Source organism: Anomaloglossus baeobatrachus, chromosome 7 (assembly GCF_048569485.1).
Source record: "Anomaloglossus baeobatrachus isolate aAnoBae1 chromosome 7, aAnoBae1.hap1, whole genome shotgun sequence".
Lineage (NCBI taxonomy): Eukaryota > Metazoa > Chordata > Amphibia > Anura > Aromobatidae > Anomaloglossus > Anomaloglossus baeobatrachus.
In genome coordinates, this window is record NC_134359.1 from 231,524,285 (window position 1) to 231,545,142 (window position 20,858).

At 45.6% G+C, this 20,858-nt stretch overlaps 1 long non-coding RNA gene across 1 annotated transcript; it reads right to left on the reverse strand.

The window, feature by feature from the left end:
• Nucleotides 1–16,527: 16,527 nt before the first annotated feature.
• Nucleotides 16,528–19,960, reverse strand: LOC142246101 (uncharacterized). The gene is made up of 3 exons (XR_012724872.1): nt 19,293–19,960; nt 19,044–19,204; nt 16,528–16,793 (listed from the first exon to the last, which is right to left on the reverse strand). It is a non-coding gene; the product is annotated as an uncharacterized LOC142246101 (long non-coding RNA).
• Between the last annotated feature and the right edge of the window lie 898 nt (nt 19,961–20,858).

The window sequence follows — 20,858 nt, forward strand, 5'->3', positions numbered from 1 at the left end:
TTTATACTTACTGGGTTAGTAATGGGGGTGTCTAATAGACGCCTCTCCAATACTAACCCTATGGGCTTGATGACAGCTGACATTACAAAGCTGACATCAACTCTAAAAGTATTACCTCAATTGCAAAACCTGCCGACATATAATAAAATTGTTCCCTGTGGAGCTTATTGGACATCTATTTATGATTAAATAAATCAATAGAAAAAAACGGGGACCCTTTACTTTTGAGAACTACAAAGGTCAAGCAGACAGCTGGGGGCTGGTATTATCAGGCTTGGATGGCATATGATTATTGGCCCCTTCCCAGCCTAAACATAGCGTCCCACAGCTATCCAAGAAGTGGCACCTCACAATAGATGTTAGCACTTTGCTTTGGCTCTTCCTGATTGCCCTGGTGCTGCAGGGGCAAATAACCATGGTCATTCCCAGACTAAAAATAGCAGCAAGCATCCACCCCAGAAGTGGCGCATCACATTAGATGCGCCAATTCTGGCACTTTTCCTCAGCTCTTCCTGATTGCCATAGTGCAGTAGGAGCCAATAACCATGGGCCTTCTCAGAGTAAAAATAGCAGCACACAGCCACCCCAGAAGTAGCACATCACATTAGATGCGCCAATTCTGGTGCATTGCCTCTGCTCGTCCCTGGTGCACCGGCAATCGGGTAATGGTAGTTGGGCTTGATGTCAGCTGTGTAGTGTCAGCTGGCATCAAGCCCAGGGATTAGTAATGGAGAAGCGTCTATCAGACACCCCCATTACTAACCCAGTAATAAAAAAAATACACACAAGTAAAAAATACTTTATTAAAATAAACACTCCCCAACACTTTTCCATCATTCACCACTTTACTAAATAAAAAAAAAGCAGCAGGACTGCCGTAGTCCAAGGAATCCGCCATAGTCCACAAATGGAAACCAGAAAAACATAAACAGAGAGAAATAAAAACAAGACACAGTCACTAGTTCACCAATTTATTAAAAAGCAAAGTTCCCACGCAGGTCCAACGTAGTCCGGCGCTTACCAAGACGTTGCACAATGATCAAAGACTATGGAGGCTCAGAACAAGGCTCCATAGAGTTTGAGAAGCAGCACACAGCGAAAACCAGCAATTCCGATGAACGGTGACGTCAGGAACGTCCCTTATATACAGATACTAGCTGTAGCACCCGGCGCTGCCCGGGATAGTAACTGTCTCTCTGTTTCTCTCCCATTCTCTGTCTGTCTCCCCCTCTGTATATCTCTCTCTGTCTCTCTCTCTGTCTTGGTCTGTCTGTCTTTCCCTGTCTGTCTCTGACTGTCTCTGTCTCTTTCTCCGTCTGTCTCAATCTCTTTCCCTGTCTGTCTCTGTCTCTCTGTCACTTTCCCTGTCTGTCACTTTCCCTGTCTGTCTCTTTCCCTCTCTTTCCCTGTCTGTCTCTTTCCCTGTCTGTCTCTTTCCCTCTGTCACTTTCCCTGTGTCTGTCTCTTTGTCTGTCTCTTACCCTGTCTGTCTTTTTCCCTCTCTGTCTGTTTCCCTGTGTCTGTCTGTCTCTTTGTCTGGCTCTTTACCTGTCTGTGTCTGTCTCTTAACCTTTATCTCTCTTTCCCTCTCTTTCTCTGTCAGTCTGTCTTTTTGTCTGTATCTGTCTCTTTGTGTCTGTGTCTTACCCTGTCTATGTCTGACTCTTTCCCTGTCTGTGTCTGCCTCTTTCCCTGTCTGTGTCTGTCTCTTTCTCTGGCTGCATTGTGACACGCCAACATTCCATTTAAGGGCGTGTCTGCGCATTCTTCTGAAGTTCTGGCTGCACTGTGGCTCCCAGCTCCATTCGCTTTAATGGAGGCAGGTTTTTTGTTGAATAACTGTAAAGCGCGGCGTTAAAATTTCCCCTCAAAACATAGCCTATGACGCTCTTGGGGTCCAGACGTGTGAGTGTGCAAACTTTTGTGGCTGTAGCTGCGACGGTGCAGATGCCAATCCCGGACACACACACACACACACACACACACACACACACACACACACACACACATTCAGCTTTATATATTAGATATGACTTTATGTCCCCCAGACTGTACTCATGCCCCTTTTCGTGTTCCTATACAGTAACAATGTCCCTCTTTGACCACCGTCCATTACCATTGGCCCGCCTTTGTTTTTGTGTTCCTACACAGTAACTGTGCTTCTCTTAGGGCTGTACAGTTATATTACACCCTATGTGCCCCCTTTTGTCCCCCTATACTGTTGTGATGTCCCCATTTGTTTACCCACACAATAATAATGGCCCTTTTATCAGCCACATTCATTGGTATTGTTTGCCCTCTGTGCTCCTATAAAGTAGAAATTACCTCTTTGTGCCCCTATACAAATGTAATGTCACCTTCCATCCATGCAAATTCGTGAAGCGTTCCATATTTTGACGCATTTATTAACCCGAATGTATTTTTTTTTTCGTAATTTTTTGAGGTAAGAACATTTCTGGTCTTGTTAACCCCTTCAAGCCATGGCCATTTTACTTTATTTCCTTTTCATTTTTCCATGTAGTGTACTGGAAAATTGGAAAAAAAATTCCAAAAGTGGAGAAATTGTAATTAAAAAGTGAAATTCCACAATTTAGAGGGTTTTTTTTGCTTTTTTTCTGTCACCATGTTTACAATTTGGTAAAAGTGACCCGGCATTATGATGCCTCAGGCCGGTGCGAGTTCGTAGATACAAAACATGTATACTTTTACTTTTATCTAAAGGGTGAAGAAAAAGCAGAAGTTTGTCCAAAAAAAGAATAGCGCTTTGTCGCCATGTTCGGAGACCTGTAGCATTCTCATTGTTCGGGATCTGGGGCTCAGTGACGGCTTTTTTTTTTGCGTTTTGAGCTGATGTTTTTAATTATACCATATTTGTATATGATAATTTGATCGCCTGTTATTGCATTTTAGTGCCATGTTGCGATGACCAAAAACCATCATTTTGTCATCTGGAATATTTTTTCTCGCTACACCTTGTACTAATCAGATTAATTGCTTTTATATTTTTATAACCCAGGCATTTCTGAACTCAGCAATACCAAATATGTGTATTGTCGCACCCCGGGGCAGCCGAGCTGCTCGGATTCGGGCAATCCGTGGCTCGAGGGGTCCCAGATCCAGGGGCACGTTGATCAGTTTTTAAATAAAATGGGAAAAATAATAAAAATAGTCCGACTACGCCACACGCGGTGCGCGTCCAGGGATGGCATGGCCACCGCTGCCGTTCTTCCCTGGGGGTGATGGATGGGGCAGCGTGGATGGTGAAGCCCTACGCGAGCAGGGCTTTTCCCCAGGGGTAGGTAGGGGTTAATGTGGAGGTGCAGTGAAATACCTCAGTCCAGACAGGGGAGTGCAGTTTCTTCGCCTTACTTACAGCTGGGTTCGCAACCTGGGGAGGTGCTGGATCCCAGGTGCGCCCGAGTCCTGTGTCCCTGTGCCAGCTGACCTGGTGCCACTCGCCCACCGATGCACTTGTGTGTGTGTGTGTGGGTCCTCCCTGGCGTGGAGCACTTGGAGGTCCTCCTGGTGTCTGGGTCCTGCCGCAGGCAGTTTGGACTATTTAAGGGAATATGTCCCGGTCCTCCCTTTGCTGCTTATGCCTCGGATGTTAATGGTGGCAGATGAGTCCTGGAAACCCACCCACCCGGCAGAGTTAATAGACGGCTTGAAGTCCCGGTCTGTTCTCGGATCTGCACCCCGTGCGTGCAAAGTACTAGGAGCCCTGGATTTCCACTCCCACAGCATTCCACTGTCCCTGGAGCTTGACCTCTCGTTCTCCAGATATTTTCTCCCCTGAGTGGCTGCTGTTTCTACTCAGGTCTTGGCGGGGTCTTTGCTACTTTCACTGTGTCTCAAGATTCCTTTGTCTTGACACCTTTACTGACAACTCATTCTCCTCCTTGCGACTGCTCACTTTCAGTCTCTCCAGCCCGCTAACTGACTTCTTCCACTCTCCCCAGGCCATCCACTCCTCCCCCAGGTCTGATCTCTCCCTACCCAGTTGTCTGCCTGTTAGCTCACAGTGCCCAGCCCTGTCACCTGGTTCTATGGGAGTCTCCCGCCCTGGTTTTGGAGTGTATGTGTCCTGGTGTGTGTGTGTACTGACTGGCACAGTTATGTAGGACCCGAGCTGTTACAGTGATGTTACCTTGTTTTGTGACACCTGGTTACCTCAGGGATGTCTCAATTTTGTTCTTTAGTTTTTTAATTTTTTTGCTTTCAATGAGGCAAAAGGGGGGTGATTTGAGCTTTAGCTTTTATTTTTTCATATTTTACATAATTATTTATTTCTTTAATATTTTTTACTGATTTTACTAGTTGCCCTAGAGGACTTTATGACTGTACACTGCGATGGCTTTTCCTGTTCAGAGCGATGCTGCAGCATCGCACTGATCAGGAGAAATGCTGGTCTCCTGAGAGTGCTGGCATTCTGTTGACTCTCACAGGAAGTGACTCATGACAGCATCAGGAGTAATAATCCCGTGATGCTCTAATTCTGACGCTTTGCCCGCCTCTTCCTGATTGCCATGGTGCAGTGGCAATCGGAGTAATGATAGCTGGGGTTGATGTCAGCTGTGTAATATCAGCTGGCAGCAAGCCCATGGGATAGTAATGGAGAGGCGTCTATCAGGCACCGCTATTAATAACCCACTAATAAAAAAAAGACAACATACACAATTTAACAAAATGATTTATTAAAATAAACACTTTCCATCATTCACTACTGTATTAAAACAAACAAAAAAAAATAGCAGGACCGCCGTAGTCCAAGGAATCCGCCATAGTCCACAAATGGGAACCTGAAAAAGATAAACAGAGAGAAAATAAAAACAAGAGACTGTCCCCTGTGAGCCACTGTATAGTATTAGTAGCCCCATGTACAAAAGTAATGCTTATCAATGAGCCCCTCTACAGTAGTAATGACCTGATGTACAGTAGTAATGCCCCCTGTGTTCCCCAGTACATGAGTAATGCCTCCTGTACAGTAGTAATGCCTCTTGTGAGCCCCTGTAAAATTGGAATGCCCCCTGTGCGTGCAGTAGTAATGCCCCATGTACCTTAGGAATTCCCCCGTGTGGCCCTGTACAATAGTAATGCCCGTTGTACAGTAGGAAATAGGCCCCATGTTCTCCCAGGATCTTGTGCGGCGCAGATCTCATTTGCATACTAGTCTCATTTGCATATTAATTTCTGACAAATTATTACTTATTTTTTCCCTGATGAGTTTCTTTACAGTTTAACTGCAACATTCATAGAGTGCTACATGAAACCCTTCGGAATTAACTCATTATAAAGTAATCTCCCTAATTTAAAATATTCACTTTTATAGGACTATATATAGCGGACATGTCGGTTAGCAGTTTGTGCTAGCTTCGGCAGCACATAAGGCTGAACGGAGCCCACAGCGGAGCCATGGGCAAAGTGACTCATGACTGACTTTGAAGGGCAACGAGGGGTTAACTCTGGTTGCAGGGAAAGAAAGCGCGGGCTGTGGGGGGGTCAGAGGTTTAGGGGGCTGGGTTTAAGTGCTAGGGGTGGTCAGTTGGGAATATAGAATCAGTAGAAGGGGTGGGTACTATCAGAACAGCATGTGAAGCCAGCAGAAAAGGTGCTGAGCCCCCTTCACCTCGTCTCCTGCTGTGACTGTAATCATGGTGATTTAAAACTTCTGGAGCAGCTGCAGGGTGCTGCCAGCAGCGTGGATGGAGCTGCATCAGAGCACAGGTGCTGGAGATATTGGGAGGTTCGGCTGTGGGGGATGCTGCAGAAGACCCACTTCCCCAGTGGGCACGCAGGGCGAGTGTGCCTGACAGTCTGCCACCAGGAGCAGCTCCTGAGGTCTCAGTGGTGCCGCAAGAGCCCCCTCCCCGGGGACCCTCCCTGTCCATCTCTCCATCCTGTGCTTCTAGATGGAACAGGGGAGGAATCTTACAAGGCAGCCGGGACCTGCGGAGGTGGGCGGGGCCTCGGTGTATCATGTGACCGAGGCTCTGCCTCAAGCCTCTAGTGATCAGGGCTTCAACAAGATGGCGGCGGTCCTTCCCAGTGATATACCTGTGGGGGGACTGCTTGTGGTGGCAGCAACTGGACATCCGGAGAAACACTCAGAGACAGAGGTCATCGGGGCAGAGGGCAGCGCAGAGGTCGTCATCGGGGACAGAGGTCAGCGCGGAGGTCGTCATCGGGGACAGAGGTCAGCGCGGAGGTCGTCATCGGGGACAGGGGTCAGCGCGGAGGTCGTCATCGGAGACAGGGGTCAGCGCGGAGGTCGTCATCGGAGACAGGGGTCAGCGCGGAGGTCGTCATCGGGGACAGAGGTCGGCGTGGAGGTAGTCATCGGGGACAGAGGTCGGCGCGGAGGTAGTCATCGGGGACAGAGGTCGGCGCTGAGGTCGTCATCGGGGACAGAGGTCGGCGCGGAGGTCGTCATCGGGGACAGAGGTCAGCGCGGAGGTCGTCATCGGGGACAGAGGTCAGCGCGGAGGTCGTCATCGGGGACAGAGGTCAGCGCAGAGGTCGACATCGGGGACAGAGGTCAGCGCGGAGGTCATCATCTGGCTGGCGGTCAGCATGGAGGTTGTTTTCAGTGAGGGGGTCAGCGCGGAGGTCATCATCTGGCTGGAGGTCAGCGTGGAGGTCGTTTTCAGTGTGGGGGTCAGTGCGGAGGTCATCATCTGGCTGGAGGTCAATGTGGAGGTCATTTTCAGCTCGGTAATGGTTATTGGTAAGGAGATCGGCATCTGGAAGGAGGTCAGCATTGAGGAGGAGGCTGTCGTCATCACAGTGGAGGTCACCTTTATGTTGGAGGTCCGCAGCACGGAGGGGCTTGTCTTCGCGGATGAGGTCCGTGTCGAGGAAGAGGTCGTCATCTAGGAGGGGATGATCCACGTCCTGGGAGATCGTTCAACAGGTAGTCTGCTCCCTGGTGGTTCCGCTAGGTTTGAGCGCGGCGGCTTGCTGGGGTCTCCCTAAGCAAGCTGCTTAAGCGGCTTGAGTGCCTCAACATCCTGAGGAGAGTCATCGGCTGGAATCGGGTGTTCCGGCTGGTGGGTCCCATGCCCCCACGCAGCCTGGTGAGTTTAATTATATGTTCTGTGTGTTCATCTAGTGCGATTTTCCTGGGTAGGTGTTTTATTAGGCCCAGGGGGAATGGCGGCGGTCTTAGTTTTAGCATGTTGGGGGGCCTCTGTGGGGTCAGTTAGTAGGGTCTGCAGCATGTTAGGGTTTGGCAAGGAGTTGCCGGAACGCGTGGAGGAGGCAAAGGTCGGGTCAATGGGGTCCCCCGTTTCCGTTTTGGGGGTCGGGCATTGAGGCAGGTCGCCGGTTGGTCATCAAGTTAGGCCACATCTTGTGGTGGGGGTCGCGGTGTCAGGGCAGATAGAGAAGGGTGAGTGGTTAAACTTTCGATTTTGTTAACTGGCTTCAGGTGTTTGCCATTCTGCAAGCATCCAGGCACACTCACACAAAAAAAAAAAAAAAGGGGGGGGGCCTGAGAATTGTTCAGGGGTGTTCTGCTACAAGGAAGGTTCATTGGTTTTGTGGCGATCACACCCGGTGTTGGAATGATGGGCAGTTCAGGCAGTGGAAGGATGGGTGACACTGCATGAATCCTTGGGGGTCTTGTCGCGCGCGGGGATGGATCTGCGGCGGATCGGTGGTCACGGTGAAGTTGCGGACAATCAGTGCCAGATTTGTGGCTGTGTACAGATGGAGCGGTGTGTCCGGGGTTTCGCTGTGGCCGCGGATCTGCCGGGGATTTGTCCTTGTGTTGTGATGGGGCCTTACGGCTCGTTGAGATACCAGGGTTCAGGCTGCGGTGGGTTCTAGAATCATAATAATAATAATAAATGTATATAAAATCTAATAATAATTTTGGTGCGAGGTATCGTGCAGGTATTGGGCGGTTCAGTTTTATCTCTGCCATTTCTGGTTCTGGTGGTTTTTCTGTGTTAGGGGTAGTGCAGAAGAAGGAGCCGAATAAATTCCGGGTCACTTGTGAGTTATCGTTTCTGACATGCCATTCGTTGCCAGGGCGTCCTGACAGCATGCATTTTGTTAGGTTGTTTTGGGGATGGTTCATATTTTGTGATCTGGTGTTTACTTATGGTTTGCCCTATTTTCTTGTGCCTATTGGAAGGGTTTGGTTCATTTCTAGAATGGGGGGTTGCAGTATGGCTGGGTTGCTGATGATGTCTTACCTCAAAAAAAATAAATAAATAAATAAATAAATAAGACAACAACTTTCTGTACATGGGGCGGTCAGCTCCCCATTTTTTGCCATCTTTGCTAAGGGCTAGGGCATGGATAGTTCAGCTGTTTGCCAGGAGAGGAAGAAGGGCCCTGGCAATTGTCTGAACATCTTGGGAATCTCCATTGATTCTAGGAGGATGGAGAGCAGGGGGGGATTGAGTACAGGTTACGGGACAAGGAAGTGTGTCTTTCCTCACTGAAGTGCGCAAAGCGGGTTATATATTTAAAAAAAAAAAAAATAAATAAATAAATAAGAAAAATCAAATGCAGTGGCAGACCTTTGGATGTTGCTGGGCATGCTTTAATTTGCTTTTGCATGTGCCCATAGCCGGAATTTTTTCGGGTAGTGAGAAGGTGGCTATGGCGGGGGCAAGGCCCCCACGCTTTGTATACGGTTGCCGGAGGAATTCTTCAACGACCTGGCAGTGGGGGCCAGGATATATTTTCCTGGGTAGTTATAATGGATGGTCGTTAGGGTTTTGAAGCTTGTGGTCTATTTTGATTGTGAACTTTTACTGTGGCGGCAGGTTGGGTTAGTTGACAGAGCTTTCAGCAGGGCAAATGGGGGATGGACATAGAGCCACAATCTTGGGTGGAGGCAGTATTTTACCAAAAATCGGATTTTGTTCGACTTTTTCTTGGTAGTGGCTAGTTCCAATTGGGGGGTCTACTTCAGCAATAAAAACATCAGTTTTCGTTGCGTCAACAGCTGTTTTGGCAACTAATTTTTGGTGTTTCTCCTCCGTTAATAGGGCTATGGAGGCATTTTGGGTTACGGCGCCTTTTTTGCTTTAGTACAAAGAAGTACAAAGATAGTGGCAGCGCAGGCACCAGGTGTTTGGAAATTAGCGTTAATGCTCTTTTTCAATGATAGTGGGATAGCTTTTGGTGCCTGGCACTAGAGGCAGAGTCCACCAGCTGCAAGTGGCCGGAGGAGCTTTGTGAGGTGGTATTTGGGCACTAGGCTTATTATGCATTACAGTATCCTTTGCTGGGGGTGCTAGGTTAGCATATGAGGCGGATTGGTGAGGCAACGTGGGATCGGAGTCAGGAATTCGGCACGGGGGAGTCTGAGGAGGATTTGGTAGGGGCACTGCTGTGTTGGTTACGTAGGGTGTCGGCTGAAGGAAGGTCTGAGGTTAATAATTTATGGCTCAGGACCAATACTGGTTGTAAGTTTCAATGTCTGGTTGATGTCATTAAACTGTTTAGTGCAATTTTTGAGGGATTTGCGGGATGAGTCCTTTAACTGGTGGAGGAAGGTTGAACTAGATGGACCTAGGTCTTTTTTCAACCTAAGTAACTATGTAACTATGTAACTGGACTGGTTAATTGCTTGGAACAGTGGGCACTGCCAAGACCAGGGAGTAATTCCCCCATTTGAGGTGAAGTGGTTTTCGGCTAGTTGTTCTTAGTTGCTCTTTGGGGAATTAGGGGAATTGGTGGCTCCATCGTCAAGTGGAGGTGGCATGTTGAGTCAGGTTGTTGTGGGATTAACCTACCCCATGGAATGTTTGGTTGGAATGGTCAAACTGAATACATCTTAAATAAATATTAAAAAATGGGGGGGTCAGGTTGTGAGCAGTAAAGAGGTTGATAAGGCGGTCGGTAGAGTGTTGCAGGGGGTATTTATTTTTGTTGGGGGGGTGATCGTTCAGACCCATTGGTGGCCTTGGGCCTCAACCAAGGTGGAAAAGTGGGGGACTTCCTGCAAAAGTATAATTTAAAAAAAAAAAAAAAAAAAAAAAAAAAAGGAAAAATGTTCCCCCCCCCCGTTTTTTCTACGTTCTACTAGGCGGTGCACCACTGGTTGGATAATTGGTTCACTGCCCTGAATTCGGGGGGGGCTGATGGCAGATGAGGGGAGGGATGAGTGCCAGCTGGGTTGGTTGAGAGATCACGTTCTAGTGCTTTGGATCTGGTTCCAGGTATGAGTGGTCTACGGTAACACTGGATTTTCACCATTTTAAGGTTGGATCCTGCCCCTGATGTGCTGGTGTTGCACACGGGTGAAAATGATGTGGGGATATCCCCCTATGGGGGATTAACTTGGAGTTATTTGCCAAGGTTTACTGCAGCTATGCTCCGCCTCCCCGAGAGGTGAAGATGATGCGGTCGGATATTGTGCCTACAAAACCTTACTGGTGGTTCGGTCGATAGAGGGGATCGACAGGACTGAAATTAAGGTGGATAGGGAAGTGGGGAGTTTCTTGGCTTGGAACGGACAGGTTGGCGCGGTGGATGCACCTGTGGTTAGCAGGTGTTCAGGAAGGTGGAGCGAGTGCTTTGTTGGTGGGGTGACTCGCATTATGAGGTCTCAGGTAATGCTCGTGGTGGCGGTAGTGAGGTGGGGTTCTTGGAGTTGGTGGTAAAATGGTGGTGGGGGGTTGTACATCAGGTGGATGGTAACCCCCCTTCTTTTATTTGGAATGGTAATTACCTGGCAGACTTTGGGGCTCTCCAGGGTGGGGTCCCCTGGGAGTCGGTGTTAGGGAAATGGTTTTCCGGTCATGGTGTCCCCGAGCTTGTGGTCGTTTGCGGCTGGGGACAACTCCGGATGGTTTATCAATTTTATGGGAACGTCCGCCAGGTTTTGGAGCTCCAAGAACCCTCCTCGCTTTAGAGAAAGATATTTATTTAATGTCATGTTTGTATAATAAAGGCCGATTTGGCCAAATTATCCAAGCGGGTGTCATGTCATCATTAAAAGGGGAATCTGTGGGATGAAGGGATTAGTGCATAGCGAGAAGGAAGCATCTACAATAGTACAGTCAAGGCTGAACGGAGCCCACAGCGGAGCCATGGGCAAAGTGACTCATGACTGACTTTGAAGGGCAACGAGGGGTTAACTCTGGTTGCAGGGAAAGAAAGCGCGGGCTGTGGGGGGTCAGAGGTTTAGGGGGCTGGGTTTAAGTGCTAGGGGTGGTCAGTTGGGAATATAGAATCAGTAGAAGGGGTGGGTACTATCAGAACAGCATGTGAAGCCAGCAGAAAAGGTCCCGCCCTCCCGCCCTGTGTTATGCTGGGTGTGTGGGTTTTCATCAGGAGAAAGTTTTGTATATTTTAGTAATGTGTCGGCGTCATTTCGGCCAGGTATTTTATTTATTTTCTGTCATGTTGCGGTAGTGAGGTGGGGTTCTTGGAGTTGGTGGTAAAATGGTGGTGGGGGGTTGTACATCAGGTGGATGGTAACCCCCCTTCTTTTATTTGGAATGGTAATTACCTGGCAGACTTTGGGGCTCTCCAGGGTGGGGTCCCCTGGGAGTCGGTGTTAGGGAAATGGTTTTCCGGTCATGGTGTCCCCGAGCTTGTGGTCGTTTGCGGCTGGGGACAACTCCGGATGGTTTATCAATTTTATGGGAACGTCCGCCAGGTTTTGGAGCTCCAAGAACCCTCCTCGCTTTAGAGAAAGATATTTATTTAATGTCATGTTTGTATAATAAAGGCCGATTTGGCCAAATTATCCAAGCGGGTGTCATGTCATCATTAAAAGGGGAATCTGTGGGATGAAGGGATTAGTGCATAGCGAGAAGGAAGCATCTACAATAGTACAGTCATGCTCAGTGGCAGAGCCTACACACAAGATGATTAGCATATGATTGATTAGCCCCTGCACAGCAGCTGCAGCAGGCCATGGATGATGACATGGAAAATACAAAAAACAATCAACTTTTTCCAAAGCGCATTTCTAAACACAAGCTTTTTTTTCACCCTCATTCACTGACTTAAAGGGAACCTGTCATCAGGAATTTGGCTTTCAACCTAAACGTTTCCCCCTCTGCAGCTCGTGGGCTGCATTCTAGGAAGGTTTCTGTACTTTTTGTGCCCCTTTTTAAACCAAAATAAACACTTTATAAACTTGTACCTTTCTGTTTGAAAATCTTGTTAATTTTCCATGGGGGCGGGCCGTGTGGCGTCCGTTGCTGTAGCTTACGCCGTCCCCCATGCTCCAAATCATGCCTCATAACGCCGCCCACTGCGCCGAGGTCCCGTGCACGCCGGGACACCTAGTGACGTGGTCGCATGCACGAGAGTATGGGCGGCGCTGTGATTGCATCGCAAGTGCGCGCCCATACTCTCGTGTGCGCGCTCTCCCCTCTGTACGTCGCTCAGATCCTCTGCTTCTCCTGTGCTCCGCTCCTCCCATCTATTTCCTGCTGCAGGGTACGATGGGAAGGAGGTGACGTCGGGCCGGCGCAGAACGCTGGAGGCAGTGGGGGAGAGCGCGCACACGAGAGTATGGGCGCGCACTTGCGATGCAATCACAGCGCCGCCCATACTCTCGTGCCTGCGACCACGTCACTAGGTGTCCCGGCGTGCACGGGACCTCGGCGCAGTGGGCGGCGTTATGAGGCATGATTTGGAGCATGGGGGACGGCGTAAGCTACAGCAACGGACGCCACACGGCCCGCCCCCATGGAAAATTAACACGATTTTCAAACAGAAAGGTACAAGTTTATAAAGTGTTTATTTTGGTTTAAAAAGGGGCACAAAAAGTACAGAAACCTTCCTAGAATGCAGCCCAGGAGCTGCAGAGGGGGAAACGTTTAGGTTGAAAGCCAAATTCCTGATGACAGGTTCCCTTTAAAAAAAAAACATTTCTTGCCTCGTTAACCCCTTCATGCCATGGCCATTTTAACGTTTGTTTTTTTTTCATTTTCCTCTCCTTATTCCAAAAGCCAGAACTTTTTTACTTTTCCTTAAATATACTCTAGAAGGGCTTCTTTTTTGGGGGAAAAGTTCACCTTTTCACTGACATCATTGATTTTACCATAGAAAGGAGTGGAAAATGGTAAAAAAAAAAATCCAAGTGCACTGAAATTGCTAACAAAGTGCAATTCCGCATTGTTTTTTGGCTTTTTATATACCATGTTCACTATATAATAAAACTCACCTGGTGGTATCATTCCCGAGGTCAGTACGAGTTCATACAGACCAAACATCTAGATTGTTTTATTTTATTTAAGTAGTCAAAAAAAATTCTGAAATAAGTAAAAAAAAAAAAATTGTTTTATTTTCGAAAGGACCGTAACAGTTTTAATTTTTGGGGATCTGGGGCTGTGTGAGGGCTTATTTTTTTGTACCCTGAACTGACTTTTTACTGATAAAATTTGGGGGTAAATATAATGTATTTTATTACAATGTAAAGGGTGCTTTACACGCTGCGACATCGCTAACGATTTATCGTCGGGGTCACGGTGTTTGTGACGCACATCCGGCGTCGTTAGCATCATCGCAGCGTGTAACACGTACGAGCGACCTACAACGATCGCAAAAGTGGTAAAAATCGTTGGTTTTTGAGAGGTCGTCCAAACACCAAAGATCGTTGTCTGATGAGTAACGAGGTTGCTTGTCGTTCCTGCGGCAGCACACATCGCGGTGTGTGACACCGCAGAAGCGACAAACATCTCCTCACCTGCCTCCGCTGGCAATGCGGAAGGAAGGAGGTGGGCGGGATGTTACGTCCCGCTCATCTCCGCCCCTCCGCTTCTATTGGACGGCTGCCGTGTGACGTCGCTGTGACGCCGCATGACCCGCCCCCTTAGAAAGGAGGCGGATCGCCGGCCACAGCGACGTCGCAGGGCAGGTAAGTAGTGTGACGGGTGTTAGCGATGTTGTGCGTCACGGGCAGCGATTTGCCCGTGACGCACAACCGACAGGGGTGGGTACGATCGCTAGCGATATCGGTACCGATACCGCAGCGTGTAAAGCCCCCTTTAGGCTCTGTGCACATGTAAAGTGTTTGGTGCATCTTTTGGCGGGGAAAATTTACGCGTTTTTGCATTTGTTTTTCCCCTGCATTTTTCTATTTTTTTTTTTTTATACAGCAATGAATACTTTAGACATAAAAAATATTTAGATATAGGCAGATACCAAAACAGACAAATAACTGCACAGCCCCCCACATATAATAATGCTTTCTCTCTTTTTGCGTCCTTCATATTTCCATTTGTGGACTACGTCAGATTCCGTGGACTACATCCGACCTGCCTGGGTTTTTATTTAAATAAATTGGTGAAACAGGAAAGAGTTTGGAGTGGTTTTTTTTCAAATAAACTATTTTTGGGTGTGTTTTTTTTCTCTTTATACTTACTGGCTTAGTAATGGGGGTGTCTAATAGACGCCTCTCCAATACTAACCCTATGGGCTTGATGACAGCTGACATTACAAAGCTGACATCAACTCTAAAAGTATTACCTCAATTGCAAAACCTGCCGACATATAATAAAATTGTTCCCTGTGGAGCTTATTGGACATCTATTTATGATTAAATAAATCAATAGAAAAAAACGGGGACCCTTTACTTTTGAGAACTACAAAGGTCAAGCAGACAGCTGGGGGCTGGTATTATCAGGCTTGGATGGCATATGATTATTGGCCCCTTCCCAGCCTAAACATAGCGTCCCACAGCTATCCAAGAAGTGGCACCTCACAATAGATGTTAGCACTTTGCTTTGGCTCTTCCTGATTGCCCTGGTGCTGCAGGGGCAAATAACCATGGTCATTCCCAGACTAAAAATAGCAGCAAGCATCCACCCCAGAAGTGGCGCATCACATTAGATGCGCCAATTCTGGCACTTTTCCTCAGCTCTTCCTGATTGCCATAGTGCAGTAGGAGCCAATAACCATGGGCCTTCTCAGAGTAAAAATAGCAGCACACAGCCACCCCAGAAGTAGCACATCACATTAGATGCGCCAATTCTGGTGCATTGCCTCTGCTCGTCCCTGGTGCACCGGCAATCGGGTAATGGTAGTTGGGCTTGATGTCAGCTGTGTAGTGTCAGCTGGCATCAAGCCCAGGGATTAGTAATGGAGAAGCGTCTATCAGACACCCCCATTACTAACCCAGTAATAAAAAAAATACACACAAGTAAAAAATACTTTATTAAAATAAACACTCCCCAACACTTTTCCATCATTCACCACTTTACTAAATAAAAAAAAATTAACAACCTCATGTCCTATTAGTTACCTACTAGCACTCCGAGATACATGATTTATACACATTTATTGGACATCCCTAGATGACCAAATTAAGGAGTAACGCCATTTTTCAATAAAATCAATCTTTATTTAAACATATTTTTTTAAAATATTTTAGCAAAAAAGGTACCGTATAAAAGAGAGGCACGGACAGGCACATAATTAGATCCCTATATTAGTAACTGGGATATTTACACCCAGGCAGGTAAATGTATAGCTAATTACAGCCAAAAACCAAATATTAAATGAATCTAGTGATTATACCAATTATTAATACCAGTATACCATATTCATTGCTGCACAAATCTCCACATATATAATTTAAGACAAGTATCATATGCCATATGGACCAAGAGCAGACTCTGCGGTTCCACCTGCGTTTTTTCATCTGCAGTGCATAGATTTTTTCATGCAGGGTTCCTCCATGAATAATCTGTACTCATAAGAATAAATAAATAAAAGAGTATGGAGGTTCCCTAAGCACGAATCAATTCCATTGAATGCAGTATAAATTAATGAACGCACAAGGTGGTGTCAGCAGAGCCTGCTCAGGCTCACAGATTACATGGAATTCATGACACTTAGAAACATACAATGTGCAGCAACAAACCATCTATGATAACGACCGCACAGACCATGCAAGTCCAAAAATCAACTAGAGATTAGTGTAATTAGGCTGACAAAATACATGATAATATCATAATATTACATCACCTGACTGGGAAGTATCCTGCCGTGACCCTCGCACTCCGACACGTGTTTCACAAACAGCTTTCTCAAGGAGCGTGTCAGAGGTGAGGGGCGAGCAGATTATAAACATCAGATAACCAATAAGAGGTGCCAAAACCTGATTGCATTCAAACGTCACACCAGGAAACAGACTAATCCCATTAGCGGCGCATGACTGCAGTTGCTACGGACGCTTGAAAAGAGACCTCCCACGGATCGCGATCACGTGACCGTGACGTCATGGCCCACACGGTGGTGAGTCATGGCAACCACAGCACGCTATCTGACGCGATGTGTGACGGTCAGTCGGCAGCAGTAGGAGTCATGCGCACTGGGTAATCTGTGATACTTAGAAAATAATACACACAACAGGACAGGAAGATTTCGATCATTCAAAAAACTTATTGTCAGAAAAACTATGCAATCGACTGCAAAAAGGCACATCATTAAATAGAAGGGAATTATTATGCAAAGATATATAATTTTACAAAAAACACCCCATTATAACATACAATCAATATGATAGAGACCTATACAGTCAAGGGCACATCTTTACATAGGAGGAGATCATATTATTATACAGTCATAAATGGATTTACAAATTCTAGAGAAAACACCCCATTATAACATACAGTCAATACAAAATAATTAAAGAGAACACTACTCCATAACACTTGTTCATATAATATATAATGATCCTGTCGGACGACTTGAAAGAGTAGCTCCTTCCCCTAGACATCAACGGTCATCACACGAAACCTTCCCAGGACATGTAGAAACAGCACACTCCATTGGTGAAATTAACCCGAATATATGGTGACCTAAATGAACTAAAAAAATAAACGATTAAAATAATAAAAAACAAAACCCACCAAACACATCTAACTAAAACCCAGGCATCCATACGCGAAGGATACAAGAGACACAAGAAACTACAAAATATCATGAAAACAAACACCTCAGAAAACCTCCCTCTTTTTTGGATACAACCAGGTTGATTACAGGAAGGCTGAAAATCCCATATTTTCGTTCAGCCCATTAGGAGTCAAGGTTCCCAGCCTGTAAATCCACTTACTTTCAACCTGGGCAAGAAGCTTACCAAGATCCCCCCCTCTGGTACCGAGAGACACTAAATCAATACCTTTCGCTTTCAACAAGGAGGAATTACATCCATGATACTTTTTATAATGTCTTGGAATGGTTTTTAACAAATTTTCATCGGTGATGCTTTTAGCTTTCTCAATGTCCAGACAGTGCTCACGAATTCTAATTTTCAACTCCCTCGTGGTAAGTCCAATATATACCCTTTTGCATGGGCATTCAATCCTGTAAATCACACCTTTTGAGGAACACGTGATCCGATGTCTAATATCGAACTCACGTGATCCATCAAAATTGTGAAACTTCTTGGACTTAACAAGATTGGCACACGCCTTGCAAAGGCCACATGGGAAAAAACCAACTGGCAATGGTTGGCTGGACATGCTTGTTTGAAATGGTTCATAGTTACTATGAACAAGCATGTCCCTCAAGTTTTTACCACGTTTAGCCACAATAGATGGTCGTGATGGGAGAATTCTTTTTAGAACCGGATCCGTCAGTAAAATATTCCAATGTTTCTGGACTACTGTCCTCATTTTATCCCACTTATTATTGTAAGTGGTAATAAGACGCACTGTCTGGTCATTATTTGTTGTTTTCACCGTGTTAGAAAAAAGGAGAGAGTTTCTGGACGACCCCACTGCTCTCCTAAAACCATGCCTTATTGTCCTCCGACTATAACCTCTTGATTCAAATCTATGGGCCAGCTCCTCAGAGTGAGTCATAAAACTTGAATCATCGGAGCAAATTCTCCTAACCCTGAGGAACTGGCCGACAGGAATCCCCTTGATGGTATTTTTAGGGTGTGCAGATGATGCCAGTAGTAAGGAATTAGTGGCGGTTGGTTTACGGAAGACCTGAGTGGACAACAAACCGTCCGATGATGCCACAATTTTCAAATCCAAAAAATTGATTTCACGGCCATACTCAAATGTGAGTTTGATATTTAGATTGTTTTGATTCAAACTCTGCATGAATTCCTGTAAACCAACCACATCACCCTCCCAAATAAACCACACATCATCTATATACCTGATCCAATTCAAAACCTGATGAGTACATAGATTGTTGTCACTCACAAAAATCTGCCGCTCCCACGCCCCCAAAAAAAGGTTGGCGTAGGATGGTGCACAGCAGGCACCCATGGCAGTACCCTGGGTTTGTAGATACACCTTTCCATTGAATATGAAGATGTTATGTGTCAGTATATACTCAAGTAAGACTAAAATCAAGTCCGCCGTGGGACGTGCAATATTACTAGACTCAAGGTACCAAGAGACAGCCCTCAGACCATCCGGATGCCTGATGGAGGTATATAGAGATTCAATGTCAGCAGACACCATCATCATATTATCCTCCAGGTGAATCCCATCCAGACGTCTGAGCGCTGCCGTGGTATCCTGAATGTAAGATGGTAACTCGCATACCAACGGCTTCAAATAATAGTCAATTACTTGACACACCAATTCAATGAGGCTACCATTCCCAGATATTATGGGTCTGCCAGGGGGATTAATTGGATCCTTGTGAATTTTTGGAATCAGGTACAAAGCCGGGAGACGTGGATGAAGTTTCTTAACAGTATCAAGGAATTTTTTGGGAATAATTCCCTTGTCATATGCTTGTTCTAAGATCACAACTAAAGAGCTATGAAAAGTAGAGGTGGGATTATATGGTAATTTCCGGTAACATTTAGTATCTCCCAACAATTTGTTAGCCTGCTCTTCATACTTGTCACACGGCCAAATAACAAGGTTGCCGCCTTTATCAGCTGGCTTGATAATGACATCCCGCCAGGATTGTAACTCTTTCAAACCAGCCCACTCATCTTTAGTAAGATTCCGGGCTGGTGAAGGTGAGGCGGCCAACTCTTCAATTTCTTGAGAGACCATTTTCGTAAACACCTCTAAGGCCGGACAAATACTCAAGCTTGGGAATTTTTTAGATTTATTCATAAGCTGTAACGGGAAATTACCAACCTCATTCTCTGAGCTCTCCTCCTCCAAAGATTGTAAAATTGAAAGTGCCTCTTGCTCCTCCCTAGTGGTGAAGATATCAGAAGCTTGAGTCTTATGATGCAATTTTTTAAGCAGGATTTTTCTTGAAAAAAGGTGAATATCTTTCACCGCTGTGAACGCGTCTAGGGGATTAGAAGGGGAAAAAGTTAATCCCTTTTCTAATAAAGAAATTTGTACATCTGAGAGCATGTGTTGAGAAAGATTAATTACCTGCGGCCCATCCTTACGTTTGTCCCTCGGATTGAAGATATCATATCCTTTACGTTTCCCTCTGTATCCATTATATGAGGGATCTCTGGGACCTTCTGAGCCGCTTGTAGACACATTGCTCTCAGATGCAGAATTCAACGATTGATTAGAGGCAAATCTGGAAGTAGCCATCTTGGATTCCTTCTTTATCTGCCATTTATAAATTTTTTTACTCTCAAAATCTTGGATATCGCGCTGATATTTTTTCAATTTATCAGTGCTGATCTCCTTCTCCCACCGTTCAAAATCCTTATCCAGGCTCGCAAAAAGTTCTTGTAAGTCATCCTTAGATAGATCTTTTTGAAGGCCCTCCTCAAGTTCCTTTATCTCCTCCTCTAATTTAAGCAAGGTAATTTTATTCTTTTCGTTTATAATTTTCATAAATTCAAACGAACATTTTGCAGCAGCCTTCTGCCATCTTAGGATCAAATCTTCCTGCTCCAGATCAAAGCTAGGATATAAATGAATCCTAAGACCCCGGGGGATGATTTCTTGCTCACAATATCGCTCAAGGGAGTTACTTGTCCACCAAATTTTTGTTTTTTTATGTAAAACATTCCTGTATCTCTTGATACTATCTTTGCATGATGACTGGGGTAAAATCACACCGGTACCCTTGCTAAATATAGTAGAGGCTTTAGACAGCCAGCTGGTTTCCCTGGCTTTGAAATCCATTGTGGAATGGGACCAACTGTTCAAAAAACAGCAAAAATATACAATTAACAACCTCATGTCCTATTAGTTACCTACTAGCACTCCGAGATACATGATTTATACACATTTATTGGACATCCCTAGATGACCAAATTAAGGAGTAACGCCATTTTTCAATAAAATCAATCTTTATTTAAACATATTTTTTTAAAATATTTTAGCAAAAAAGGTACCGTATAAAAGAGAGGCACGGACAGGCACATAATTAGATCCCTATATTAGTAACTGGGATATTTACACCCAGGCAGGTAAATGTATAGCTAATTACAGCCAAAAACCAAATATTAAATGAATCTAGTGATTATACCAATTATTAATACCAGTATACCATATTCATTGCTGCACAAATCTCCACATATATAATTTAAGACAAGTATCATATGCCATATGGACCAAGAGCAGACTCTGCGGTTCCACCTGCGTTTTTTCATCTGCAGTGCATAGATTTTTTCATGCAGGGTTCCTCCATGAATAATCTGTACTCATAAGAATAAATAAATAAAAGAGTATGGAGGTTCCCTAAGCACGAATCAATTCCATTGAATGCAGTATAAATTAATGAACGCACAAGGTGGTGTCAGCAGAGCCTGCTCAGGCTCACAGATTACATGGAATTCATGACACTTAGAAACATACAATGTGCAGCAACAAACCATCTATGATAACGACCGCACAGACCATGCAAGTCCAAAAATCAACTAGAGATTAGTGTAATTAGGCTGACAAAATACATGATAATATCATAATATTACATCACCTGACTGGGAAGTATCCTGCCGTGACCCTCGCACTCCGACACGTGTTTCACAAACA